Source organism: Natrix helvetica (assembly GCF_964273705.1).
Source record: "Natrix helvetica genome assembly, chromosome: 4".
Lineage (NCBI taxonomy): Eukaryota > Metazoa > Chordata > Lepidosauria > Squamata > Natricidae > Natrix > Natrix helvetica.
In genome coordinates this window covers 22,957,659-22,974,877 of record NC_138550.1, presented here as the reverse complement: position 1 = coordinate 22,974,877, position 17,219 = coordinate 22,957,659, and positions in this window count along the sequence as shown.

Below are 17,219 nucleotides of genomic sequence, written 5' to 3'. Positions count from 1 at the left end.
AAAAACAAAATGTAATTCCACTTTTCCTCTCAGCATTGTGTATGTCAATGTTAAAGGGCTTCTTTTGGGAGAAGGGAAATCTGATACCCGTTTAAGATTTAAAGCATCAAGACAATTTAAAAAAAATCTCTAAGTCACTAACTTATTAGAGCATCTGTAAATGGGCACACATGGTTTTAGAGACATATATAAGAGTTAGAAATTAAAAACATATAAGACTTAGAAATTAAAAGATGCTTGCTCCTGGGAGGAAAGCTATGGCAAATCTAGACAATATACAAAAAAGCAGAGATATCACCCTGCCAACTAAAGTGCGTATAGTCAAGGCTATGGTTTTCCCAGTTGCAATGTATAGCTGTGAACATTGGATCATAAGAAAGGCTGAGCACCAAAGAATGGAGGCCTTTGAACTATGGTGCTGGAGAAGACTCCTGTGAGTCCCTTGGACTGCAAGGTGATCAAACCTGTCAGTCCTAGAGGAGATCAACCCTGACTGCTCTTTAGAAGGCCAGATCCAGTACTTTGGCCACCTAATGAGAAGGAAGGACTCACTGGAAAAGAGCCTAATGCTGGGAAAGATTGAGGGCAAGAGAAGAATGGATGACAGAGAATGAAGTGGCTGGATGGAGTCACTAAAGCAGTAGATGTGAGCTTAAATGGACTCCAGAGGATGATAGAAGACAGGAAGGCCTGGAGGAATGTTGTCCATAGGGTCGCGATGGGTTGGACACAACTTCGCAACTAACAACAACAAAATAAGAGTTAGAATAGGAGGGGACTAGGGAAGAAGAGTTCTTTCATAGTCTACACCAGGGGTGTCCAAACTTGGGAACTTTAAGACTTGTGGACTTCAACTCCCAGAATTCCCCAGCCAGCCATGCTGGCTGGGGAATTCTGGGAGTTGAAGTCCACAAGTCTTAAAGTTCCCAAGTTTGGACACCCCTGGTCTACACAATATGCTGTTGGTGAAAGGTGTGACCAGCTGAGCAGAGGCCCAAGAATCCAAGGACAAAGAATGGAGGAGGATCAGCGGTCATCTTCAGTGGATTGGGAAGACTGATTATTTTTGGGAAAAGAACCCAATCAGTGTCAGAACAGAAAAATGCCTAACAAAGCAATCCTACTAAAAAAAAAGTGGTTCAGAGGCTAGTTGGGTTTTTTAAATAGAAAATTTAACTATTGAGCAGAGAGCAGAGTGCCTTTTGACCAGTCCAAAGCTTTTCTTCCTTGGAAACACAAACCAGTTAAAGAGGGAATAGCTTTATTATAGAATTGCAAAAAGCCTGCAATTAAGCAACTGGAGGAGAAGGGAGGAGGTGAAAACTCTGCATTTGACACATAAGAAACTAAGGGATGTTTAGACAGAGGCATGATAAATACACGCTGGATATTTTTTTATTAAGTTTCAATATTTGCATGTGCACACTGTACTCAGAACAGGAACAAGACAGTATATACTATATAGACACACAAGCACTTTCTGCTCTTTATTGTAATCCTTTGTAAACAGTAATAAATGTCAATTGTAATGAACATCACACCCTGTGTGTGTCTGGATTGGTTTCTTGTCCTTACAACACCCTCAACGGACAAATGAAAATAGAATAGAATTCTTTATTGGTCAAGTGTGGTCGGACACACAAGGAATTTGTCTATACTCTCAGTTAGCAGAGTGATGGCATTCGGGGGAAAACTGTCCTTGTGTATAGTTGTTCTGGTGTGAAAAAATCCTCTCCCCATCATCTCATCCACCAAATCTGTATGCTTTTAATAACTAATTCCCCCCCCTCCTCTTCTGATTTTTTTTTTTGTACCGGCTATACAAATATTTTATAATTCTTATTTGAATTGTTACATCTTAATGACTGCAAATGACTTGCTTTTGTTGTTTATTGTTTATGTTACGAACAGTAGCATTTGTTTCTGCAATTACTGTATAAACTGGTAGAGCATGCTATGAGTATTGGAAATATATGAGTATTAGCGAAGAACATTGCTTTTGAGTGGTTACAGTTTAAATTTAGATAAAACAGGTTTTTAACTAGAGTAAACTAAAACAGGATGCAACAGAAATGTTGTATAAATTGATCTTTGGGGCACCAATAAAATATTTTGGGGAGGGAATGTCGCTGCCGCCAATGTAATGTATTTATTCCTTTATTTGCCTTATTTTATTGCATACTTCTGATAAAACTCTAAAAGCAGCTGAAAGTTCAAGTTAAAAAAGCAGACCGTCCTCGTGCCTTTAGATAATTTCAGATTATCTAAAGGCATGGCACTAAAATACCAAAAGGAATATAAGGCAGATTGGAAGAAAGAAAATTTAGGCGCAAATGTTTACAGTTCCAATCCTTCTAAAGACTACATGTGATAGAAGGAGCTCAGAATTCTTGATGGAATGGTTAGGGACAAAAGTGGTTACCCAGTAACAAGAACAAGCTGAGCCAGTTTGATGGAACAGTTCTGCTTCTCTTCCTTCTCTTTATTGCAAGCTATGGATTAGCTATTGTTGTTCCCAGCACTATTTGTCAACTCCTCTTTATTTGAAGGAAGGGTATGCTAGGCACATTATAAATAATACATAATATTGAGATACAGTGATATTCATTTCATAATAGAGTTAATAATCTACAATGTAGCTACTTGCGGGATCGTATCCTGCCCCATACATCCCTGCGACCAATTCGCTCGCACAGAGAGGGACTCCTCCAGGTGCCGTCCACCAGACAATGTCGGGGGGCGGCGTCTAGGAGTAGAGCCTTCTCTGTTGCGGGCCCAGCCCTGTGGAATGACCTTCCCCCGGATATTAGGACTACCTCTGACCTCCGCGCCTTCCGGATAAAGCTCAAGACGCACCTATTTCAAGTAGCTGGCCTGGCTCAACCATAGTTCGTTCACACTGCTCCTGACAGGTTTTTTAATTTTTGTGACTTTTAGACATTTATTAGGGGATTTTAAACTATGTTTTAACTGTCTTTTCTTATCTTCATACCTCCTCCATGTACGCGTGTTCGTTTATTCTGTGTGTGTATTGTCCATATTGTTTTTTATGTGTTTTATTGTACGCCGCCCCGAGTCCTTCGGGAGAGGGTGCGGCTAAGAAATAAATGTATTATTATTATTATTATTAATGTGGACTTTGAACAGATCATTATTTCAAGCACATCATTACTTCAGTGGAAGAACAATAGGCCCGTAGAAGAATAAACCACTTCAAGATACTATAGCTAGTATTTAAAATAAGGAGCTACTAAATCATGTTTCCTTTGTTCCATTTCTGAATCAGAGACCTTCTTCACTGCATAGTTCATCTTGAAGGATTAATTCTGCTGTTTTTTGTGGTTTTTGCAAATGCAATATACTTCCGTATACCTTTTAGAGACTGCAGCTTTTTTGATCATACTTGTAGAAAAAGTTGGGATTTAAATCCCAACATCTGAAGAGTGATGAGGAAAGCGATATTAGCATATGACATTACTATACCAATAGCCATAAAACTGTTAAAAGAATATTAAAAAGTGGATGAGAAAGGTCATAGAATTACCGATTTGCTGCACCCAAACAGCAGAGCAAACATTACTGAAAATCAAACCCTTGATCACCTCCTCCAGAAAATCTGAGTTTTCTGCCAGTCATGCCTATAAGATTTATTGTGTTTAGCCCTTATAAAAATTATGATTGTTGATTGCCTATGAAAAGTATGTGATATCCGTTTTGGAACAAAAATAAGTAGCACACACGATCCAACTCCACAACGTTTAGAATTTGACTTCTTTTATAAAATTCAATGAACATTAATATTGGATTGGATTGGATTTATTAGATTTATATGCCGCCCTTCTCCCAAGGACTCAGGGCGGCGTACAGCATTAAAAAACACATAGTACAAAAGTTAAAAGGAAATTAGAAACAGTCCAAAAAACAAATCCAATTTATATAACACTCACATTTTAAAAATTAAATAAAATTAACAGGCCAGGCCGGCTTGCTGGAATATTAATCAGTGGGAAGATTAACGTATTTGTCACATGGAAGGAATAGTTTTTTAACAGTTCCCCTCTCCTCTGTAGCTATTGCACTGTGGCACCAAACACTAAAGAGTTAATCAGTGCACCCAGAGAGTAAGCTGACTCCTCACCCACCATTGGCCTCTTTGTTATCCTCAGCAGCACTTATTGCTTACCCCCTTGGTATGCTACTAATGGTAGTAAGTGTACCACCCCAGAAAGCCATAATCAGTGCTGGAGGGTAACCAAGGGATCAAATGTTGCATGTAGCATGACAATATCATGCAAATGACACAAGTAATTTATGCATCATTATGGTTTCTATCAGATACCTATGTCTATCTTCATAAAAATTATTAACAAATGAATCCTTGTGATGTGTTATTGTGAAAATAGGTTCTCATGTTTTCGAAAGTAAATAATCTAATACATGATGGTTATTGATCATATAAATGCATTTATTATATTTATCAATTTTTAGTGTAAAGCACTGAGTTATGGACTATTAATGTAAACATTTTAGGGCAAGGCTGGATAAGGAAGAAAATTAAGAGGACATACAAGACCATAAAAAGAAACAAGAGGAAATATGTGAAAAGTGGTTCAGGATGAAAAAGATGAGAGGTTTCCAAATACCATGATGCCCATCTGTATAGAAATTAATCTTTTCCATCCCCAAGTGTAGTGATGCAAGTATGAACATTTGATTAATTCAATAGGAAATTAGAATGTAGATTCATTGCAGGATGCTTGATTTGCTTTATCTATTGATAATTAATTTATCTGTATTGAATTTGGCCGGTGCTGTAGGACCAATGGAAAGGGAGATTAATTTTAAATTGAAGAAAAATCCATCTCCATTGGTCCTAGAGTACAAGCCTGATTATTCATTCCTGTTCTGCAATAAAGTAAATAACAATGTGCATAAACCTGTGCATAGAAGGCTCACTTAAGTTGCACTGGGTTTTCTTAAAGAGCATGTGCAAGATAATGAGACAACAGTGACCCCTTTGCAGGTTCTTGGGAAACTTGGCAAGCACCTACTCTTGAATTTACTGTTCATTTACTGCACATGTGCCATCACACATGGGTAATCTTCCAGCAAAAAAGACTAATGTATTTCTAGGGACACAATCAAAAACTGAGCTCAGTGAGTGCTACTCTCGATTTTGCATGAATCGGTTGGATCGGCTTGAATAGGAATACAATTATTTCCTGCTGCCTTATCACTTCTTGAGGCAATGAAAAGCTTCATAAGCAACAGCCTATGGCAGTGGTCACCAACCAGTGGTCCGTGAACCACTGGTGGTCCGTGAGAAAATTTTGGTGGTCCGCAGAAAAATTATTTGCATTTTTATATTGCACTAAATACTATTTACCTTTAAAAAAAATCATATTAGTGGTCTGTAGGATTTAAAATTATGAATTTAGTGGTCCCTGAGGTCCAAAAGGTTGGTGACCTCTGGTCCATGGACCAACAAATATGTGTGTGTGTGTGTATTTGTGTTATATTGTGTTATCAGCTGATAAGGAGGAGAGCCTGTGGCTTAGTGGCTAATACATCTGCCTAATATGTAATACAGCCCAGGTTCACATCCCAGTAAGGGTATGGCTAGCTGATGAGAGCTAAATAGCTTGAAATAAATCTATACTAGTCTCCCTTTGTTTATTTATCAGCACAAACACAACACACACACACACACACACACACACACACACACACACATATATATATATATTCTTTTTAAAAAAAAATTCAAAACAGTCTTCCAAAGAGGTTAGCCTACATCAGTGGGTCTTTGGGCATCTTGAAGGCACCGCTGCCTTTTGCGCATTAAACGATTGACTATACAATTTACCCCACACTTGCTTTTGGTGACTGTTCTCCAACCACTTCTCCACCGCAGCCAGGGATCTGACTTCCTCTGGGGGAATGATGAGGAATATTCCTCAAATGCAAAAGCAAGTCTGGAAACCTTCCTGGTTTGTCTCCCAGCCCCCACGACTCCCAGACCAGGTGGGGTGTCTGCAAGCCATCGCCTCTGGATGGGGAAAGGGGGCTGCCTTTCCACAAGGCCTGGCCACTTCGGCGGATTATGGGAACCGGGGGGGGGCGCACAGGGTCGGTTTAGGATCGCCAAAGAGAGTGTTTAGCCCAGTCTGCACGACAAGATGCGCCAGGTGCGGAGACAACCTCCCCTCTCAGCAGGGCCTACCGACTCCGGCTCGCGCTGTGTCCTGCGGATAAAATCCCCGGAGTTTCGCAGCTGACGAGCCAAGTCCACACTTCAGCACTGGGGGCCGCGCCCCCCGCCTCCCCAGCTGCTCCCCTCCTGCCGCAAGGAGCGGGGCAGCCAACGACGCCAAGCCGCAGTGGCGACGGCGACTTGCCGCTCCGGCGCCGTCAGCGGGAGGGTTTGGGCGGGAGCGGGGCCGGCGAGAAGCAGATGGCGAGGTTACCGCTCCCTCCGCCGCCGCCAGCGACCAGCCCTTAAGCAGGCGCCGGGCTGAGAGCAGGCTCGCAGCATGACGACTCCCCGCCGGCTCGACAAGGCGCTGAAGATGTCCCTGCGGAGGAAGACCAAGATTCACTCGGCGGCTGGTGGGTGTGTGCGCGCGTCTGGCGGTGAATGGGGTTGGGAGGAGGGAGAGGGAGGCTGCGTCCCTCCCCAGCTTCTAATCCTACTCCGTGCAGCAGCGGACCCCTGCCGCCCCCCCCCTCCATTGTGCATCTCCCATGAGAGTCGTGTTGGGATTTAATGGCAACGTTGCGTTTTCCCCATTTCCCTCATTTGATGAATTTGCGTCAAGGTGTGTGCGTGTGTGCGCGCGCGCGCGCATCTCTCTCTCTCTCTCTCTCTCTCTCTCTGTGCGCGTGTGTAAGTGTGCGACCCGGGTCTCGCCTTCCATTTTCTGCGCTCCGCGGAAAGGAGCGGGAAGGAATAATGAAGGGCTGTTTTGTCACCAGCCTCCCTGAATCTTTTGCGGTTTCCAGTTTCTCCTTTTAGCGCTCTTGGTGCACCGAGAGGAGATTTGGAATATCTGTGGCCCGAGGCTGGTTTAGCTTTTGGATATTGCTCAGAAGAGGGGAAGCTCTGCGTTTAGCCTGTGTGTGTGTGTGTGTGTGTGTGTGTGAGTGAGTGAGTGAGAGAGAGAGAGAGAGAGAGAGAGAGAGAGAGTGTTTGTGTTTCACAGCCTCCTGAGTTTAATTAGATTTATTTCTAGATGTAGATGTGCAGGATTGGTGTTTTAAAAATAGCTTTGTTCTAAAAATAGCTTTGTCCTCGTGGAGCCCACAGATTTGAAATTGGTGGCAGAGCCTCAGAGCAAGAAGGATTCTCTTTCAAACTTCACAGCAAGGATCCCTGATACTGTCACCTACCCTCCTTTCTCCTTTTTGCATATAGATCAAATGAAAGTAGAACCAGCCTTTTATGTTAAAGGCAAGGGTGATGTATTGTCCAATCCAGTTTGGCCCACACATCCTTCAGCAGCCTATCAAAAACAATGACATACGCATGCACACACAACGAAATAAGTACCATATTTCTGTCTTGCTTTTGATCAGCTTCCCATTTATCCTTTCCAGAGGTGATGAGCTACCACTGTCTTCTTCCTCTGCCTGGCTGGGGATGATAGAAGCACTCCCGAGGACACTAGATTGGGTTAATGCCATATTGCGATCCTAAGGCTACAATTCTGTGCACATAACTTTGAAATGAAGATAAATTTTGGCCAAATGAGAGTGCTCTTAAGTACAGTAAGCACACAAAAAAGAAACCTGCACACACTAGACTTTCTTGTTGTTAGTTGCAAAGTGGTGTCTGACGCATCATGACCCCATTGACAACATTCTCCAGGCCTTCCTGTCCTCTACCATCCTCTGGAGTCCATTTAAACTCAACGCCTACTGCTTCGGTGACTCCATTGAGCCACCTCATTCTCTGTCATCCCCTTCTTCTTTTGCCCTCAATCTTTCCCAGCATGAGGCTCTTCTCCAGTGAGTCCTTCCTTCTCATTAGGTAGCCAAAGTATTTGAGTTTCATCTTCAGAATCTGGCCTTCTAAGGAGCAGTCAGGGTTGATCTCAAGGACTGACAGGTTAGCTAAATCAAGCTTTCTGTAGGAATCTCTTTTAAAGCTTAGTTCCTGAACAGAGCTCAATTCTAAGAGGATAATTTTTTTCCAGAACTCTCCACAGCACCAACTTCTCCTGTTTAGAAATTAGAAATATAGAAACTAGAAACATAGAAATAAAGCAGTTTGTATAAATAGCTGCCTTCTGGATTACATTGTACAGAATTACTAGCCAATTTAATGGAAATTGAACTTCTAGTCATCTGAATAAAAAATAAGTCTTTGGCAGCTAAGATCTGAGTTAGGTATACATTTCAGTAGTTCTATTCATGCGTTACGTGTATAGTATCTGGGTGTTAGACAGGATTCAATAAAGAAGCTGTTTCCTACATTGGATTTACAAAAGAGGCTTGTTAAAGGTTTGAAGAATTTTCTGAGATATGACAAATAAAAAACAAAAAGGAATTCAGAATGATATTTGAAGGAACTAAAAGATCAAGATTGTTAAAAGTAAAAGGGAGGAATATAAAGTTGCTTTATTTGATCAAGGTTAAAATTGATAAGCTGTTATCTCTGGTAATCCTTAATGAACTTTTGCTAATCAGGGCTGAAATGAAGAGGCTTTAAGGATTTGTTTATAGATAAGAAATGGGATATGGGAAGAAATGATCATTTGTTGTATGTTAAGACAAGGTGCCAAGTTACTAAAATTGTTTGTTGTGATGACGAGGGAGACATTTATATATTTATTTTCTTTTTCATTGCTATAGTTCTCTCTTTTCTTTTTTTCATGCACCTTCTTTTATTTTATGTTATATCAGTTTTTAATAATTGAATTGTGTTTTTTAATAAGATTACTATCTAAAAAGCTATTCGTAAAACAGTAATATTACATGCTCTGTATGACTCAGAAAAGGACAGTGAATAAATCTGATGTATTTTTGCTTCATCTGGGGGAGTTTCCTCATGGAATATTGCTATCTGGTAAAGGTATCTGCTCTCTAAAATCACTTCTGTACAATCATATGAGAAAAAAAAATGAACCAATATATCTGTACTGAAAGTTTGTAACTGTATTAATTTGAAATCAATATTTTTTACAGAGTGGGTGATTGAAATTTTACCTCTCCCAAGTTTCTAGGACTAGATAATTTAAATGTTCTTGATATACCAGTTGCAGTATTTTGCAGAAATATTATATCTTGTTTTCCATCTGAAAACATATTATTAATTCAATTTATCTAGCCACCTATTTCATATACATGACCATTTAATATATTTAATATATAGCTAAGTTATTTTATATAATTGAGTAGTTTGTTCACTTCGTTTCTAGTTAAATGGTTTTTAAGCTTCTAATCTTTAAACTGTATTATTGTTATTCCTTGCATTTAGATTTTATCTAATCATAATCCATTGGTAAAATGATATCTCATAGCAGAACGTTTTTGTCCCCTCATGCACTTGAAACAGATACATATCAGATTAATATGCTTGCTTATTCAGAAAATATATGAAATCAGAAGTTGGCATCAGGATTTCAGCTTCCTTAGTGGTTAAAGTCAATCGTTTTGAATTAAACCAATCCACTTCGTTGTTTTTCATGATCATTTCATGAAATAGAAAATGATCCCATTCTGTAAATATTTGAGGCCCACGAGGGAGGACATTGGCACTTGAGAGAGCTGGATCAGGGCATGAAAAACTGCAAACACTAATGGTAGAATTGATATAATCCAGTCAGGATAACAGATCATAGAGATAAACAGTCAAGTATAGGGTATAAAGGACTATTAAAATCAGGACCATAGACAGCTCCAATTGACTTTTTGCTGGTGGTACTTCTTCAGAGTCTGGTCAGAATTGATTCTCAAAAAAAAAAACCAACCCTGTTTAATGAAGCAACTCTTGGAAGTATCAAGCTCTTCCACTATTTTAAAGAGTTCCAGTTTCTTTGACCTAATGAGAAGTACCAAAAGAGGCTCCTCTCTTTTTACATATTTAGTACTATATATGCAAATTTGTAAATGAACATGCTGAGGGAGATACAGCAATATGAAATTGCTTCAGGGATGTGAATAGCATGATTTCCAGGGTGTAAAAATTTTCAGAACTTCTCATTGGCTTCTTGGCTAGTCTCAATTTTTCTCTTCACTGTAATTTGAATTTAGACTTTAGTACCCCCTTTCTTAGGAATTCCCACCAAGTTCAAACACTTTTTCCCACAATTAGTTTTTTTCAATCATGAAATCATACCAGTGTTGCTTGCAATTGAAATAAAAGGCATTTCCCTTAAAATTAAGGACTCCAGGATTACATGGTCACTTTCCCACAATATTTCTGCTATTTCTCCTTCCTCAATTACCATATTTTTGGAGTATAAGACGCACCTTTTTCCATCAAAAAAAGAGGGTGAAAATCTGGGTGCACCTTATAAACTTAATAGAGCATTTATGGCTGCCTGAAACCCTGCCCCCTTCACCAAAATGGCCGTGCATAGCCTTTAGGAGGCTTCCAGAGTGCTCCTGGGGTTTGGGGAGGGCAATTGTGCTCCCTCAGCCTCCAGAAGCACTCCTAAAGGCTATGCATACCCCTTTTTTTGACAAAAAACGGGCCAGTTTTTTGTGAAAAATGGGCCATTTTGGGGAGGTCTGCAGAGTGCAAAAACTTTTTATTTTAATTTGCCTCTTCAAAATCTTGGTGCGTCTTATACTCCGGTGTGTCTTATACTCCGATATATAGCATCAAATCCCCTTTACGCCTCCAATTTCAAAGATACATTAATTAAACAATAGAGGCCAGAGGTTTAGAGATTTTGGGAAATCTTGGGTATCGTTTCACATGTTGTATTAACTATTGTTGGTTGAATTGGCTAGTTTGCACAATTTGAAGAATTCAATAAGGAGCCATCTCAGGCTTGCGGAGATTTGTATCACTCTAAATAATATACATCTCTGCATGCCTGGGATGTCTTCTTGAATTTTCCAGAGTTGCTACCACTGTAATTTTATTATTGTAAAAGGTTAACAGTATTAGATACATTACTGGCGGATAATTAATTTTAGTTAAGTCTAGATGTAAACAAAATCTAATTTAGTTTTTGTTTTGGCTCTAACCACTACAGTTGTTAAAGGCCTGTTGTGGCTGTCAGCCCAGAAAAATATGCACAGATATGTCATAAGCCACGCTGTGCAAGTAAAATGTTTATATACAGTAACACTTACATTGGGACTAAAGCAAATACTTTATGTTTGGTTTAAAATTATATAGTTGGAAAGGATCTTGGAGTTTTTATTGTTCAGTCATATTTGGTGAATGATCCAATGATTTAATGATTTAATAATTTAAATAATTAAAAAAAACATTAAGTGAAGGAGAGTTCTACTTTTCAGTACTCTGCTGGTACATAGCTCTAGGAAATTTCTACAAAGGTTGCTTGAAATCTGTTCCTCTGGTTTCCATTATTAGTTCTATTCCTGCAGTTAAGCAATAGAAAATATACTTGTTTCAACTACTGCATGACAGCAAATTTCAATATTTGAGGACTAGGGAGAGATTAAGTCATGTCTCTTTCCTTAATTGTTTCTTTAGTTAGACAATTACGTACAGCTCTTTGAAAAGTTATCATGATTTCCTTCAGATTTTTTACAATTATTTCTCCCATTTTCATATACAGTATGTTCAATTTAAATTTTAAAATGTGATATGTAATTGCTATGGTACTAGCATGTGGCAGGAAAAAATGATTTAAATATAATCTTACATTTGCTGATACTTTGGTGAGCAAAATACCAGGTGACTCAAACCCACTAAAACTTGGTTTCGGAATGACAATATCAAAATTTGCATCTCCAAATTTATATCCAAATGATAAGTAAGAGGCTTTTAATTGATTTATATTTAAATTATTCTCTAAAATGCTTCTATCTCTTCTCTTGTATACCCAGACAGCAAAAACATCCATACTGTTTTTTTCCTGCCTCTTTTAAGTTTACTAAAAATAATCCACCATCAATATCACACTTAATGTTATAAAGTGCATTTTTCAGAAAGATCACTCATGGTTTGCAAAAATCTAGAGGTCAAGCATCAGCACCACCATTAATATTGATCAATAAAAGTGCTGCTGAAATCTCTTGTGATCTCCAATAAAAGTCAGAATATCCTTGCACCAAAGCAGTAATTAAAGTATCTGTTTTCCAGGTTGCAAAATGGAAATATAAATATTAGATTAAGTGGGGCAGAACTGTAATTTTTATGCTTATCGTTTGCCATCTGTCCTTGCTTGTAAAAAATACTGTCCAAACTTTATGGTCTTCTACAACTGCTAATAAACTTTAGCATTCCAGACTCAAAAGTTGGATCTAGGAACTTCCTTCAGCTTCCAGAATTCCCTTTCCTATTCTCATATTTTGTGACAGATTTTTAACGATTGAGATTTCCCTGTTTTGCAAAATTTGCAGTTTCTTGCATTAGAGGTAAAGGTAAAGGTTCCCCTCGCACATATGTGCTAGTCATTCCCGACACTAGGGGGCGGTGCTCATCTCTGTTTGAAAGCTGGAGAGCCAGCGCTGTCCAAAGACGTCTCTGTGGTCATGTGGCCGGCATGATGAAATGCCAAATGCACACAGAACACTGTTACCTTCCCACCAAAGGTGATTTCTATTTTTCTACTTACATTTTTACATGCTTTTGAACTGCTAGTTTGAAAGTTGGGATAAGTAACAGGAGCTCATTCCGTTGTGCAGCGCAAGGATTCGAACTGCCGACCTTTCTGATCGACAAGCTCAGCGTCTTAGTCACCGAGCCATCATGTCCCTTGTTTTCTTACATTACACAGTAATTAATGTGCTAATTGGGGAAAAAAAGTCATAGTGTAGCCGCAAACTGACTTTGTTATTCCCACTAGGGAAATGTGGTTTTTCTTCTTTACAAATGTATCAATACAGAAATAATATTAAGACTTTTTGGTTCCCTGACAACCATGTTTGCAGTAAAATGATTGTCTAAAAAGCTGATTCAGAAAATGTTAGGCATATTTAACTTTAAATCAACAAGACAAATTAATCAATGAGGCAGTTGGTCATTACTAGCATATTTTTCATGTATTTTAATGGACTTTAGTGCTACTACTTTTCTTTGGATCAATGATAAATGAGTCTGTTAGTTAGAATGTGAATTTATAATATCACTTTAAAATATTTTCTTAAACATTAAGTATCATCAAAGTATAGCCAGCCGAACAACCAGGTTTAAAAATAGTTTCCATCCTTGGGCTGTGAGACTTTTAAATACAACCACAATCACTCCATGCGCAGGCTAGTTTTTTTCTTTTTCTTTCTTTTTTCATTTCTGTTATAATTTTGCACCAGTGAGGTTAAAACCAATTTCATTGTATTTAAGTACAATGACAATAAAGATTATACTTATACTTATTCTTGGTTGATTATACATTGCTTTTGTGGTTAGCAAAAGATGTTCATACTTCGTAATAATTTTTTGTTCTTAGTTGCAAAGTCATGTCCGACCCATCGTGACCCCATGGACAACGTTCCTCCAGGCCTTCCTGTCCTCTATCATCCTCAGGAGACCATTTAAACTCACACCTACTGCTTCAGTGACTCCATCCAGCCACCTCCTTGTCTGTCATCCCCTTCTTTTTGGCCCTCAATCTTTCTCAGCATTAGGCTCTTCTCCAGTGAGTCCTTCCTTCTCATTTGGTGGACAAAGTATTTGAGTTTCATCTTCAGGATCTGGTCTTCAAAAGAGCAGTCAGGGTTCATCTCCTGTGGGACTGACCAGTTTGTTCACTTTGCAGTCCAAGGGACTTGCAGGAGTCTTCTCCAGTGCCATATTTCAAAGGTCTCAATTCTTTGGCACTCAGCCTTTCTTATGGTCCAATTTTCACAACCATATATTGCAACTGGGAAAACCATAGCCTTGACCATACACACTTCTGTTGGCAGGGTGATGTCTCCGCTTTTTAGTATGCTGTCTAGATTTGCCACAGCTTTCCTCCCCAGGAGCAAGCATCTGTTAATAAGCTTTCCTCTCCAAGAACCAGCTGTTTCGCATACTAATAACTATTAGTATGCAAAACATCTTTGTATATTTGATCTAATCATGTTCAACCAAGTCTTTATTCCAACATTTGAAATTGGAATTGAAAGAAGAAAGTCACACAATTCATGGAATCTTGGTGGTCAATCAATGCCTGGCATAATCAGGATCCATATCAATATACACCACTTTGGACTCTGACAGGACTTCCTTTTGTCTTTTCTGAAACTTCATTTCACAAGAAATTCATCTGCCTGGATGAGCAATAGGCAATTTATGTATTTACTTGTTCATTTCCAAGAATTTCTCCAATGTTATGTTACTCTGTTTCAGCACTTTATGTTAGGAAAAGATTCCCATCGCTAACAACTGTATGTCAGGGTTCCAAATAGCATCCTCAAATAAATAACACTCCACGGCTAGACATTCTTCAAAGTTCCAATTTATTAAGAGAGCCATGTTGGCACATCTGGGAAAACCTGAATCTGAAAGCTTCTAGGTTTCCCCCACCCAGTTGAAAGTTCAAGTCCCTGCCCCAACACCCGTAAGTCTATCACATGGCCCAATCAACCATTGCCATGTAGGAAGCTTCCTCCCATCCACATCTGTTCAGGTGCAAAGACAAGGCGACCTTGACTTTCCAAGAAGGAATGTTGCATATCTCCTATGCTACATACAATGCCGTACAATTCCCTCCTCCCAGTTTCCCACAGTAGAATATGTTTGAATATATGGTGGGCTTGAGGCCCTATACAACGATGGCTTCCAAGCCTGACACTGTATGTCATCTCTATTTAAAAGTACTTCAACGGTCCCTGTAGAAATGAGGAACACGTTAAAACTCTGCTTAGAGTCGCCTCTGCAAGATGGGTGCACAGAAGTACAACACACTCTCAACCACCCACCCACACACACTCATAAAATCAATGGATGTATTACACAGATATTTCTGTGCAATTAAGCTTTTGTTACCACAAGAATGGCTGTTGTTTGTGAATTTCAAGAAACATTTGGTTGGATGTCTCCTATCCATATGCATTCCTTCCTCAGGATCTGATCCTGAATTTCATACCTGGAACCCTAAAAGAAGCCAACTTGTATATGAAAAACCTAATTATAGGCCTCCAAGCAGAATTGGACAACTCGTCACAGCCAAGTCACCACAGTCAATTCACCATGGCCAACTCACCACCGCCAAGTCATTGCAGGAGAACTCACCATTGGACAATTCAACAAATGCAAAACTTAAATTAATTTTGACAGAACCGTGGCCAATAATAATAAAATAAAATAAAAATCAATCCAGAAATACAACAGTTACAATAGTTTTGACAAAAACGTGGTCACCAATAATAAAAGTGCCTGAATGAAACGATTAATACAATGTTGGATTGTCTTGCAGTGAGTTGTCCTGAGCCAGCGCCAAGGGTCATGTGACTGTGGGACAAGCAGCATACAAATTTAATACTGTAAATATATAAAAAAGCAGAGTGAAAATGTTAATGGTTTATATATGCTGAAAACCGCTCCAGATCAATTGCTCTTTGTTTATTAATTTAATATGGGTAGCCATTCAATTTACACTTGTAACTCCAGATTCAGTTTATGTTCCATTATAGATTGCTCTCGTAATTAAGAACAACCACAAAAACAAGCAACAACACACACACACCTGCAGCAAATAATGCCATTAAACCAGTGGTGGGTTGCAGGCGGTACGCCCCGGTACAGGCGTACCGGATCCTGCCCGGAGCACTGGGTACCGTTCTGGTATGGTGCTCCAGAGGGCCCACCTGCCCACCTGAGCTCCTTATCTGTGCTTTAAGCCTTTGGCGCTTCCGTGTACGCGCATGGCACATACGGCACCAGCACAATGCTCCGACAAGCAGCTGGAGCGTTGTGGAGGTTTGCGGAAGCGTCGCAGGCAAGTACGATGCAGCCGCGTGCATCCATGTGGGTGATGCCGGGGCTGTTCCAATCGTACCAGTTGGAATGGAATCTGGAACCCACCACTGCATTAAACCCAAATAAAAACCATAAAATATATGCTAGGAAATTACAAGTAATGCATCCCTCAATACAACCTGCTAGCTTAGCTGGCTTCACAACTAGATCCCCGAGGACAATGACAAGGCCATATCTTTTTAAATGCAAATAAATTTGGGACCCTTTTTTTTTTAGTTTCTAGGAACCATCAAGTAACCTATCAGCGTTGTACCATTTTTAGTGCTGTCCACTCATAGCTGTCCCAAAATGACAGCTTCAAGTTTTCAGATATCTGGAGGATTTATACTTGGCAGGTTGCCAGCCCATTACTAAATAATAGAAACTCATCTGGGAGAAAATAATAGAAAAAAATTAAAAACCCAAACCCTAATGAAATTTACACACATATACACAAACAAATATTTTGCTTATTCATCTTTTTTCAGTGGAAAAATGACTTGCCATAGAGGAAAACAGAAATATTTTTTTAAAGCCAATTAATGGATCAAAGACCAGGTTCCAGATGCAAGAGATAATTATAGCTAACAAAGACAGGATTAAAATAGAACAAAAGAGCAAGTATAGGATGTCCTTACGGTCAAAGCAATTTTAAACTAAATTGTTGTGAAAACAGTGCGGCAAAAGGCAGCTTCAGTAGGACAAAAAGAATTAAGATGGGGTAGGATAAAAGGAGAGAAAATTAAAAATATGAGCTAACTCAGAATAAACAATAAACCTTCACAGTGAGAAGGTTTCCTAGTGGGTATGTTCAGATTCAGAGATTTTTGAGTAAAGTTGTGTTTGAACATAGTCAAAATTGCTTATATAAAATATGTAAGGTTTTTGTGGACGTGAGACTAAGATAAATACACCTCAAAATGACATCAGAGGAAAGACATAGGATTCAGGATAAATCAGAAGGCAAACTGATAGTTAAATACTGATAGTTAGATACTGAATGTACCATATATGCATAGGAGACTATCAACTTGGTTGTTCCCAAGATAAAATATTTAGAGCACCTTCTCCCAATTTACCTCATACATATATGTTTGTTTATAATTACTAGCCACAACTGACCACGGTGGCT